At 48.9% G+C, this 12,509-nt stretch overlaps 1 protein-coding gene across 22 annotated transcripts in view; it reads left to right on the plus strand.

The window, feature by feature from the left end:
• The window catches only part of MICAL3 (microtubule associated monooxygenase, calponin and LIM domain containing 3), a 169,445-nt gene that overhangs the window by 2,029 nt on the left and 154,907 nt on the right, over positions 1–12,509 (plus strand). The gene's annotated exons all lie outside the window — the stretch shown is intronic.

The following is a 12,509-nucleotide window of genomic DNA, read 5'->3' on the forward strand; positions in this document are numbered from 1 at the left end:
TTCCAAGAATACACACCACATCCGTAATTGCTTTGATTTCGGTGCTTAACTCAGGCATTAATTATGGCTTGTGTGAAACGGATTAATGCAGAGCAACGGAGATCATTACAGATAGTGGGGTCTTTGTTTTGTTTATTTAAAGTGTGCCGTGGACGGATGGAGAGATGAGCATTTTAATACCGGACATCTCTGTGTGTTTGACACAGTCGTCTAGGTCGATGGTGAGAGAGAGTGAGATTTTATGATGAGAAAGACATCTTACAGATTGCTGCTGCCAGCAGGAATAAGTTCAGTCATGACCCAGCCACAAAGGATGCTGTTCATTGCGGCTGCCTTCTGTGAACGAGTCTCCCAAGGGCCTTGAAGAGAATATCACAAATTCTGTATTTGATTGCCACATGCATTCAAGTCAGTTACTTTAGCCTTCCAGTGAGCTGTTCTTATGCACGAGGTTGTAAAAGTGTTAGACTGTCTTTTAGTGGTGTACAAATAGCATGTGTTGATTTCAGAATTATTGCTAAGACAGTTGGGCTGGTTCTGCGAAGAATCATTTAGAACTTGGATCAGTTTCCTCAGCTAAAGCGCTAAGTTTTGAGAAGTCTAGAATTTGACTGCCAACTGGTTGGGGCTTTCACTCTACCAGGATGTTTGTATTGTGTGGTTTCTAGGTGTGGGAGAGAAAATGGGCATTGGAAATAATGTAGGGAAAGTGCTTTGCTCTGTGGGGCATGGAGTTGGGCCTCTAGTGCCCCTGTCCCCAGCTTGGAGATCAGCTTTTCTCCCTCCCACTTTTTAGCTTTCTAGACATTGGGAGAAATCGAACATGGAAAATTGAGGGTTTTCCCTCTGTCTCGTGCATTTTCTTGTTTCTGTTTGCTTTTGGTTTGGCTTGATTTTTTTTAAGACAAGTTTTCTGTGTGTAGCCCTGCCTGTCCTAGAACCCACTCTGTGGATCAAGCTGACCTTGAACTCAAGGCGATCCACACACACCTCTGCCTTCTGAGTGCTGGGATTAAAGGCGGTGCCACCACTGCCTGGCTTGTTGGTTGGTTTCTTTAGAAACGGGATCTCTTTATGTGTTTTCCAGTCTGGCTTGAACTTGCTAAGTAATCCAGGCTGGCTCCTTTCTATTTATATTTATTTATTTACTTATTTTTTTACACATAGAGTCTTGTATATTTTGGGCTAACCTTTGACTATATAGCCAAGGATGACTAACCTGATCATGTTTTGTGGCAAGTGAGCTCCTGATTCTCCTGCGTCTACTCAATGAGTGCAGAGATTTCAGGTATGACCAGTGTACCCAGCAGTATATCGTACTTTATATATTTATTTTTACCTAAAGGTATGTGTGTGAGTTTGTCTGTGTGTGTCTGTATGTGTGCAGGTACCCTTGGAGGTCCAAAGGGGACATCTGGTCTCTGGAGCTGGAGCCACAGGTGGTTGTGAGTTTTCGTGGGCGCTGGGACCTGAACATCAGTCTCCTGGGAGAAAAGTCCATGTTCCTAACCACTGAGCCATCTTTCCAGATCTAGGGTTGCACCGTGAAAGATAGGATGGCACTTGTTCTGGAGTTCCTACCGCTCAGTAGGAGAGATGAGCTTTTCTTTGATCTGTTGATTACTCCTATAGGTGAGGATTTTACTCCATGGATTGGCATGTCCAATCATGACTTGAGTTTTGCAGGCACTGACATCTGAGAAGTCGCCAGGATAGCTAAGCTGGACCAGCAGGCAGGAGTAGCCACTTAGCTTTCGTGGGACTCTGCTCTGGGCTCGGCTAGGAGCCACCGTTTGCCTCCTCCCTTCTTGCCGCTGGTTGTGTTAGCAGATAGATTAAAAGGCTATCAGAGCTAATGCACTTGGAAAAATAAAAACCACCATTGGTTTGTTTATGTTGCATGATACCGGGTGTGACATTTTTACAGACGCAGACTCTGAATTCCGTTACTGCTTTTTCTTGAGGTGAACTTCCTTTTATTCGATGATTGATCCTCTTTGGAGGCAGGTGCCCCGGCCTCTGTCAGCTAGGCTCACCACTGAGCCACACCCCCAACTCCATGACATTGATTCTTACTTGCCTGTTACGTAGTCAGATTATATAGTACAGTGTTTTCCCAATTTATGGATGGAAACACGGAAGTGATGTGATTGGATCTTTTTTATCTTGTATTCCATTTGATACCTTTGGAGGAAACCACTGGTCCACACCCCTCTTGTTCTTGTGCTGAAGGGTTTACAGCAGGCCATTGTACTTTTCTGAGTGCTGGTAGGCAGTGTCACCGTTCTTTGATTGCCAGTCACCTCAGCACCTGGGCTAGGTGTTCATCACCTCATAGGCGTGTTTAGCTTATTCTAGGCATTTTCCCTGTTCCATACATGACCAGCGTGTGGTGAGTTCCCAAGGAAAGGACAGGGCAGAAGGCAAGGGTAGAGTCAGACCTAGGGACTTATCTGGGGAGTGTCATCACAGCCCTCATGCTTCAGTGGGGCTTAGTGAGCAGGGTTTGGAGTCCTGATACCTGTTGTTCTCTCTGTCGCTACCACCCCCCAGCCCCAGTGGAAAGTCGTTACTTTAGAAAACAAAAATCACAACTGAGAAGAGAACATTTAAAAGTTTGGAGAGTGTGAATAATTAAATAGATTAATAAAACCAGACAGGACAATTAGAACGAGAGACAATGGAAGTGGTTCAAGGGCTGGGGACGAGATTCTCCGACCTGTAGCCCGTCCTTATGGCTGCAGGCTTGTCGCTGTTTGTTTTTGTTTTCTAGACAGGGTTTCTCTGTGTTGCCCCAACTGTCCTGGAATTCTGTCTGCGGACCAGGCTGGCCTTGAACTCACAGATCTGCCTGTCTCTGCCTCCCAGTTGCTGGGATTAAAGGTGTGCACCACCACTCCCAGCTAGTGCACGGGCTTTTTCATTGGTGGCCCGAACCTGTGCTGAGGTTGCTGGGAGGCAGGTGCTTCTTTTCTGCTGTAGCTGCAAAGTTGGACACCAGCTTCTTTCTCCGTGTTTAGCTTCCAGTGATAACAGAGCACGGTATGGGAGTTATGTGGGAATTAGAGGGAACATTGTTGGGAAAATCACCTGGATTCATCTAGTGGCCTTTCCCTCCCCTTTCAGTTAGTCCCTCTGTCAGTCTTGGGCTCCAATTTTCAGAGTCCTCTGCCACTAGGTGCTTGGATACACCACTGGGAAGGATGACGCTGCTGTCCCCGTGAGGCTCAGTCATGTTTTCTTAAGGGTGGTTCAGCTGTCTGAAGGCATGCAGAGGCAACTGCTCAAGACAGGAAACCAGTATTCTCAAGCTATTGAATGGCTTTTCTTCATCGGATGCTTAGACTTGCACAAGAGGTTAGAAGACTGTTGCATCTTAAAGAAAAAAAAAAAAAAAAGGAAGGGATTACCAGGGGAAAGATGGGAGGAGGGGGACTGTGGGCTTTTCCTCATGAAAGGTGGGGGGATTGAAGTCTCTGCTGTTTCCCAGCATCTGTCCAACACTGCTTCCCTCTGTGGCGTCTGCCAGCCTCTGTGGTTGAGACTGGCTGTGACGTTGAGGAGAGGGGATGGTGGCTGGCCAGCAGAGGGGGCTTTCTGTACCTGGAGGGTCTGCTGGTGTGGTTACATTATAGACGCACTAAAAGGCTCATTCTGTCGAACTCTGGAAAAGGGATGTCACAGCCAGTGGCTAATCAGTCTCTGCCATTGACTTTCCTTAGGGCTTTAAAGTAAGTGGGCAGGGCTGTGGGTGTGGCCCTGAGATAGAGTCCTGGAACCCCAGCACCTTTTCTTTCACACTGACAGCTCTACTTGGTTTGGTCCAGCCCTCTCTTCTTTACCTGTGTCTCTGGAGCCTGGGAAGACTCTCCCCACTCTGGGAGCCTGGGGAGAAGGGAGCACTGCCCCTCCCCTTCTCTTGCTTCCCCATGATTGGGGATTTCAGGGTTCTGGAATGGGAAAGAGAGGCGCAGAGTCGTCTGCTGGAGCTGTCCGGCTCAGAACAGTCCTGATCACATGATCATGGTGGCAGACACTGGAGAGTCCTGATTGGCCTTCTGAGTGAGCACTCTGTTGTGAGTGCTCTGCAGAATCTTCAGCCAGCCTGGGGCAGCCAGTTGGGGCTATGTTGTTACTCTCAGTGGTCTCAGGATTCCCATGCAGGCCTTTGGCTCTGCGCCTGTACTCTCACACATGCCTGTGAGTTCTGAAAACCGTAATGACACTTCTCCCTTCCCTTAGTCAGTGAACTGAAACACCCTCAGAGATAGATGTGTGTGTTTGTCTGTCTGTCAGGCAGTCTCTGTCAACCAGGGCCTGGAACTAGCTACATAGACAGGGTTGGCCTTTAACTCAGATCCTCCTGCCTTCCGATTCTGGGATTAAAGGTGTGTCCCAGCATGTCTGGCCCAATTTCTCTTAAGTGCTCTGTTCAGGAGTATTTGGAGGACTGTGCTTTTCAAAGGGCAACACGGGGCAGTAGGAAGGTCTCCTAGGGTCATGGATCTGTGCTGTGGGATCTGGTGTTACGTACAACCTTGTCCATATCACTCCCTCCCTTTACTTCAACACTTATGTGAGTCTCTTAAGTTTTCAGTCATGTTATTTTCTATTACTTTGCGTGTATGTTTTATAGTGGTCAGAGGTGTACAGTGTGCTGTGTGTACAAGTATGCATGTGTCATGGCCCACAAGTGAAGATACGAGGCAGCTTTTGGGAGTCGGTTTTCTCCATTGACTGTGGATCCCAGGGATCAAACTCTTGCAACAAGAACTTTTTTACCCAGTGAGCCATCTCACTGGCTCTGCCATGTCATTCCCAACGCTGAAGTTCACATCAGTTGTCATTGTCTTGGTTTCTTTATGGATTTGAGGTAGTCTGGGGAACCCACCACCGTGTGTACCTGATCGGCATGCAGGCTTTTAGAGCGGAGCCTTTTACCTGGTTAGGCCTGGACCAGCTGGACTCATTTCTTTCCCTGTGAAAATGGAAAAAGGAAGTATTTTAACTATAGACTTGAGTTCTGTCAGGTCATTTTCAAAACAGGCTAATTCTCAAAACCAGCCTTGCAGAGGTAGGGGTGGCAGTCAACTTTATGTCTTTGGTATTTGCCTGTGAACAGGTGGTCCTGATGGCCAGTGAAAGGAGGTTAGCCACTATAGCTGCTCCTTCACAAGTGACCAAGTGCTTTAGGTACACACACCATTTTCCCCTCCCCCATCTTGCAGTAAGGACACCTCATTGTTCCAGAAAGGTCATCTCTGTAAACATAGTAAGTAACTTGTATACCCTGGACCTATAATTACCATTGTATAAGACGAGCCGTTGAGGAGGCAAAGGAAGAGGGACTGCGGAAGAAATGGATAGTGGTAAACTAAGTCAAGCCCTGAGGGTTCACTGACCATTGTGTGCCCAGCCTTCCTAGAGAAGGTGGAATCCAGAAAGAGCTCCTGGGCCTGGTCACACTCAGGGAGCCCAAGAGGAGCAGGGAAAGTCCCTGAGGACTTCAGGTGGTGACACACTCACCCTTGACATGAGGCTGCAGGAAGTTACCATATTTGTAGGTGGCAACTTGAGAGCAGTAAGCCGTATGTGATCTGTGATCTGATTGGTCAGGAGCACCGAGGGGTGAGCCAGCTTAGCACTGCACCCCTCCAGGGCTGGTTACTTGTTTCTTGCACATTAGTGAGGCTTTCTAGGCTCTACCTACTCCCTGTGGCTGTGTCTGGGACGTTTGTATTTTGCCAACAGGGTTGGGTGGTTTTGTAGCTCTTCCCTCAGGACCATGGCTGCAGGAAGGGCTGGGCCACCCCCAACTTCCTGCAGACGGCCATTGGGCCCATCACTACTGGGGATCTGCTGGCTGGTGTTCTTGCCAAGAAGAGAGACAGGTACTCTAGTGGCAGAGCGGGACTTCCTAGATGACACGCCACCGGCCACACCCTCGATTTCTTTCCCAGGTGTTCCGACAGTCCTGGTCACGAGGGCCTCAACTGGGCACTTTGGGTTTAGAACTGTGTTAGAACTTCCAGGACTTCTTTGCAGCCATGGCTGCAGCCGATCCGGCCATGCCTCGGAGCCTGGGTGGAGCCTTGTGGTGCCACTTCAGGCTCTCCCAAGTCCCCACCTTCTGCTCATCTTTTGAGGTCACTTGCTATATTTGGAGGCTGATGTGGACAAAGGCCTACTTGGACGTCTTACTGCTGAGTGTACTCAGTGGAATACAGTTGTGCTTGTGTTTAGTCTTGTATTTTCAAAGACCTTTGGGTCACCCCAGTGAAAATTGGCTCTTATATTGTGGAAACAAGTCAAGCATCTTCCAGCCTCTTGTGTATTTGATCCCATTTGGGGAGCACGCTTGGTCCATACTGCTTATGAAGAGGTCTCTGTCAACCGTGATCCCAGAGAAGTGTCCCTGCGCTTAAAGGTGATTGTATGGAAATGTGCCCCCCTCCAATAAGATAGTGCCTGCCTATACTTCTTGGCTTAAGTGGACTTCATCACAGAAAAGGGATTTTGTGACATAATTCCTTCTCTAGGAAAGTGACATTTAGTCTGGACGTGTATTCTGACCTTCCACCGTTGATACAAATGACAACCTATGTCTGCTTTGGTTTTGGCTTTTGAAACAGGGTCTTGCTGTGTGGCCAGGCTGGACTTGAACTCAGCTTCCAGAGGCCTAGGATTACAGTTTGAGCCACCTCTCCCACTTGCCTTTACCTCTTTATTCTACGCTTCTGTGCAGCCTCAGAGGCACAGAGGCCCCTGGACTTGGCCTCCGTAGCGTCCCTGGGCCGTCTTCTTGGCTTGCTATGCTGTCATGGACTGTCAGTCAGGGCGTACTCTGTGCTGGCACGGGCTGGCCGGCCTGCCTGTGCTCATGCACTATTCATTGGCACGCCAGAAGTTGTCTGTACCGTCTTCTCCAATGGTGCTCAAAGTCCTCATACAGTTACCTGCCGTTTTTGTTCCCAGGTTTTTTTTTTTTTTTTTTTTTTTTTTTGCAAGCTCTTGTGGGCTCTAAAACACTTGAGCATGTGCAACAGGCAGGACAATCAGAGTGGCATAGATAGGTGCGCCCCCCCACCCCCCCAGTGAAGGAGACAGAGGGATTTGGCTGAAAAAAGTTAGACTGTGGGTTGGAAAGGGAACCCATGTCCTGGTGTCTATTTAGAAGTGTCCTTTATGTTGTGATTTTTTTTTACACTAAATATACACAGTTATGCGATGCCCACTGAATGCCCACTGAATAGGTTGGGAGAAAAGGCTTGAAGAGGCTAGGTGACTTGCCTGAGGGCTCTCAGCTGACACACAGTGGATCTTACTCAGGAGCAGAGGTGCCAGCTTATGTGGTGGTGAAGAGCATGCCTTCTGGAAACAGACTGGAGTACGTGACCTCTTGTGTGCTCTGTAGCCTCCCTGGGCTCAGTTTCCTTGTCAGGATCATTGGGGTAGTGGGTGGCATGCCTGAGAGTCCTGCTTTGAGGTTACAGGCAGACAGAATTTTACCAGATACATGGTGAGCACACAGTGGTCTTGCCTCTGGAGTGTGGGCCTGGGGCTTTGAATTTCCTCTCCTGGGAACAGCCTTGGGCAGCATGTGTGTGTTCAGTCTGTGCAGTGGGCCAGGAACAAGTTTCTGTGCAGAATCTTGGGTAGGAAATTGGCTTGAGAGGCAAGAAGGGGCCTGTCACTGGGCCCTCTCTGGAAGTCCCTCCCAAGGATGACTTCCACCTGCTCCTTCTAATTGCCTCCCACTCCTGCTCGCTCTGATTGCTGTCTGCCTCCTTCCCTGTGACTTAGCATTCTCGCCCCTACTAGTAATCTTTTAAAGTCCTGAAATGATATGTTCACTAACTTACGGATCGCAGCTTTTGGTCTGCTTCACTGTACTGGGTTGTGTGTGTATGTGTGTGTGAGAGTGTATAATGAGTGTGCGTGTATGTGTGACTGTGTATGTATGTGTGTAAGAGTGTTGTATGTGCCCATGGGAAGAGCAACGTTATCAACTAACCAAACCCTCCTGAACTCCCATGGATTAACACATCAACCATTGATAACACATGGAAAGACCTATGGCTCCAGTTGCATATGCAGCAGAGGATGGCATTCTCTGGTATCAGTGGGAGGAGAGGCCTTTGGTCCAGCGAAGGCTCTTTTTCCCAGTGTAGGGGAACGCCAAGGCGTTGAGGTAGAGAGAGTGATTGGGAGAGGGAGCACCTTCATGAAAGCAAGTGGAGGGGAGGGAGGATGGGAGTAGGGGAAAAGGGGATAACATTTGAAAATACAGAGAATATCCAATAAAAAAGTGTTATTGCTTAAAAAAAGAGAAAAAAAGAATGTGTGTGTGTGTGTGTGAGCTGAGTGTGTGTGTATATCTGGGAGTATGTATATGTGTATGTATGAGTGTGTTTGTGTATGTGTGAGTGTGTCTGTGTGTAAATGCAAAGATGGCATGGGCCATTGATTGGGGAAAACAAAGGTGATTACAGCTATAATCCTATGGGAGTCAGCTTGTGCCCATTTTGGCTCAGGTTTTACATGCATGGTCAGTTCTTCGTCATCTGAACTTCACAGGCGAGGACATAGAAACAGCAGCATGCATCTAAGGACACTCAGTACGTGCAGGAGAGATGCCTCCGGTAGGTCACTGATTAGATTAGAGAAGAGGGTACTTTCCCCCTTTTAAATCTTTCTTGTGTATATAAGTGTTTGCTTACTTAGTAATTTCAGCTTTTTTTTTTACACTTTAAAAAATTTTTTTTGAGAAATTTACACGCAGTTTAGATCATATTAGCCCCTACCTCAACTCCTCCCATATCCCTTCCCCTTTCCTTTCTGCCCAACTGTGTGTCCTGTCCCCACAACCCCCTCAAGAACATCTGTACCGCACCTTCTTCTCCCAGGGCTCAGGGATCATCACTGAAGAAGGGGGGGAAGAGTGTGAAAGCTAGAAGCTGTGAAGGAACACAAGGAAACTGTCCTCCAGACACAGCAGGGCAGCAGCCCTTCAAACACACAGCAGTTCTGACTGCATGCACACGCCCCGTGGGAGCTCGAGCCAGACCAAATTCCAGCATTGCTAGGGGAGGTGGATGTGAAATCCCACACCTAGCTCAGGAGCCACTGGCTATGATAGCTCCTGGGAAGAAGGACAGGAGTGTTACCTCTGGTAGGTTGATCATGTCCCAGTGTAAGGCCACATTGCCAAGAATGTATGGGTGCCACAGAGAAGAGGGTATGAGAAGAGGGGAAAGCAGTGGTTTAGAGTTGATAGCGAGCGAGCCCAGGACACTGTAGGCAGTGAGGGACAGCCCTGCTCCCTAGGAGCTGAGCTCAGTACCTCTGAGTCTGAACTACTGCGGTAGATCACTGTGGGGTGCTTGGAGGTGAGTAAGGTGCTTTTCTCTCCCCATGGAATCTCGGTGTAGCCAGGGAGACAGACACACAAATAGATGACTCCCTCGCAGTGTGGTAAGAGCTGTAATGAGCATAAATGTAGGGTGCTGTGGGTAGCTGTGGAGAGGGAGCCAGGAATTCTTCCCAGAGCCTTGAAAGGCAGGCTAGTGGCCAGCTGAGAAGAGCCTTCTAGAAGATGGGAACAGCCATGAGCAAGCACCTGGAGTCAGTCTGTTCCCAGGGTCTGGGTGTGCCTCAGCATGCTTTATAGACAGTGAGTTTACAGAGCTTAGATTTGTCCCGGGTAACAACAGCTTGGAAGTCACGTTGAATGTCAGGTGAAGGGGGAGATGGGAGAGCAAGGATGTGGAAGGAGTCGGCACACTTTCTGAAGTGAGCACTTTCAGTTCTGTGAGCTGGGTGTTCTCTGATATAACTCTTCACCTCTGTCTTTGTGACACACTCTGACAGACTTTGTCTTCAGATAGAGACACCTAACCCACCAAAGAAACTTCTTCTGTGTTGTCTTGGGAATACACTGGACTTACTATAGGAATATGGGTCACCTCAAAACAGCGGCACTGTAAAGTTCCATTTCGGTATGAGTAATGGCCTCCCAAAAGCTGTCTCAGTGAAGTTGCTACCCAGTCAGCCTACTGAAGTGTTTTATACCACACACAGCTGGGGCAGGATCACATGTGGTAGGAGTCCCCCACTTCCACAGGGAGTGTTCATAGGCCCAACTTTGTGAGGGTCTCAGGATGGTCTTGCACATACCCAGAGACAGCCTTCCAGAAATATTGTGGAAGGCGTTGAAGATGATACAGGGCAGGTGGGTGCGGCTGCGGGTCGCCAAAGCTATATTTTATGAAATAAGAGTTTTTATGTAACATTCATCAATTATCATGACTCTCCTTTTGATTTCCCCCCAGTCGTTTAAATATCTAAGAAACATTGTGTTTACTTGGAGGTTGGATTTGACCACTGGTTGGAGTTTGCCTACCCTCCCCCCAGAAGTTGGTAATAATTCAGACCAGAAGAGGTGATGCACCTCTTTTAATTACAGCACTCGGGAGGCAGAGGCAGTCGGATCTCCGAGTTCAAGGCCAGCCTGGTCTATACAGTGAGTTCCAGGACAGCCAGGGCTACACAGTGAAACCTTGTCTGTGGTGGAGGTGGGGGGGGGCAGGGTGGGAGTCAGATGTATATGACAGAGGACTGGGCCAGGATGTTGGCATTGAAGATAAAGAGGAAGGGACCTGATGCCAGAGACCTTCGGGAAGAGGATTCTGATTAGACAGCAGTGAGGAGAGGGAGGAGCTCAGGCGAAGCGGAAGCTTCTGGTTAGGTGCTTCCTGGCTCCTTTTGGTGAAGCTGGCTCTATTTGCATGTGCCAAGAGCTTGTGTCACTGCCAGGGAAAGCCCAGGGGGGCAGAGTCTTGTCTGACGTCACCCTGTGCATGCCTCCTTTCCTGTCAGCCTCTTTTGCTACCTTGGTTTTAGGTGCACTGTCAGGAGGGCCTGCTATAACTTTGTTGGGGCTGCCAGCGGAGCTAATTTGGGAGTGGGTATTTTGGCTAAAGTTCCTATTTAGGAGAAGCCACAGAGCAGCGGTGGAGAGAGTCCCGTTGCCAGCTATCGAGATGTATGTTTAGATCTCATTGTTCACATTTGCCCCGGTGACTTTACCATTGTGCCTCTCTATTCAAAATGCTTCAGTGCAGATTTACCAAAGGTAAGATTCAGTGCTCCACGGCCACCGGACAGAGCGTCAGGGCGCTTAGCATCAATGCGGAACTATAGTGACGGTTTCTGATGCTGGTGCCCCTCCCGTAGCTGTTATTGCCAGGTGATGCTCACTGGGGTTTGTTCCCACGAGTATGCTCATCGCAGGAATGCCTGCCAACAGTCCTAATGGCAAGATTCTCTGTATGCCACATATACCCAGAGGCTCAGCAGGACAAGCAGCAGTCTAGAGAGAGCAGTGTGGGGCTGGAGGGTCACCTGCTATCACTGTCTTGAACTTGACCCACTGTAGTGAGCTGAATTCCTTCCCTTCACTAAATGCCCTTTGCTTTCCTTTGTAAATGTTCTGAGCCTTAGTAGTTTTGCCTGGGGCCCTTCGCGGCTTGGTTATTACTGACCTACCTCTCCACACAGCAAAGGCATCCAGGACCTGTGATCACAAGTCAGGAATCTCTGTTGCATGCAGTCTTAAGGCCTTGTTAGGCGTTGAGAGGCTGGTTAGCCGATTGTGAGGAAGAAGATTCGGTACCTTTCCATCTTCTGTACCCTCTTTTTCTGTGCCCGATGGGAAACTGTGGGTCTGGTGCTCGGTGGAAGGTTCGGAAGTCAGTGGGTAGTTTTGTCTTACATCTGTCAGGGAAGGTGCTGGCTACAGGGTATGAGAGTAAAACCAGACAGAGGTGCACTGCACAGTCTGTGGGGCCCTTTGTTCACTGCTTCCTCCACTCAGGTGGGGAAATGCTCACCACCCAAACAGGAGCACTGCTGCTAGGGCTCACCAGGCTGCCCTAGCCAGCCTGCACGTTCTCCTGGACCCTGTAGTCCATGGACTCCACAAGGCCACAGCACAGTATCAACTTTCACAGAGGCGTTGGGGGAGGGCGGGGTGTAGAGGTCATGGGCTCTGATTTCACAGTTCACAGTTCACTTTGGAAGTCAATAGAAGATGAAAGTAGCCAGTGACCATCAGGAAGGATACAAAGTCAGGTCTAACTTCACCAGCAATCCCAGCCTCAAAGGCACCAGTTGCTGTTCCCCTGTCCTCTTGCTCAAGTTACTTGGGTTTGTTTTGTGGGGTGGGGGGATCTATCTACCTACCTACTTACCTACCTACATACCTACCTACCTACCTACCTTCTGTCTGTCTGTCTGTCTATCTATCTATCTATCTATCTATCTATCCACACACACACACACACACACACACACCCTCCCGGCCTACCTCAGGGCCTTTGCACAGTCCCTCCTCTCTAGCAGAAACACCCTTTCCTAAGGTACCACAAGACTGAACATCTAAAACCTCAGACTACCCAGGACTTGAGGCTCTAGTCATAGCTCCTACTATGACTAGAAGGAGGCTTGCC

This window comes from Micromys minutus (genome assembly GCF_963924665.1).
Source record: "Micromys minutus genome assembly, chromosome: 3".
NCBI classification, from domain to species: domain Eukaryota; kingdom Metazoa; phylum Chordata; class Mammalia; order Rodentia; family Muridae; genus Micromys; species Micromys minutus.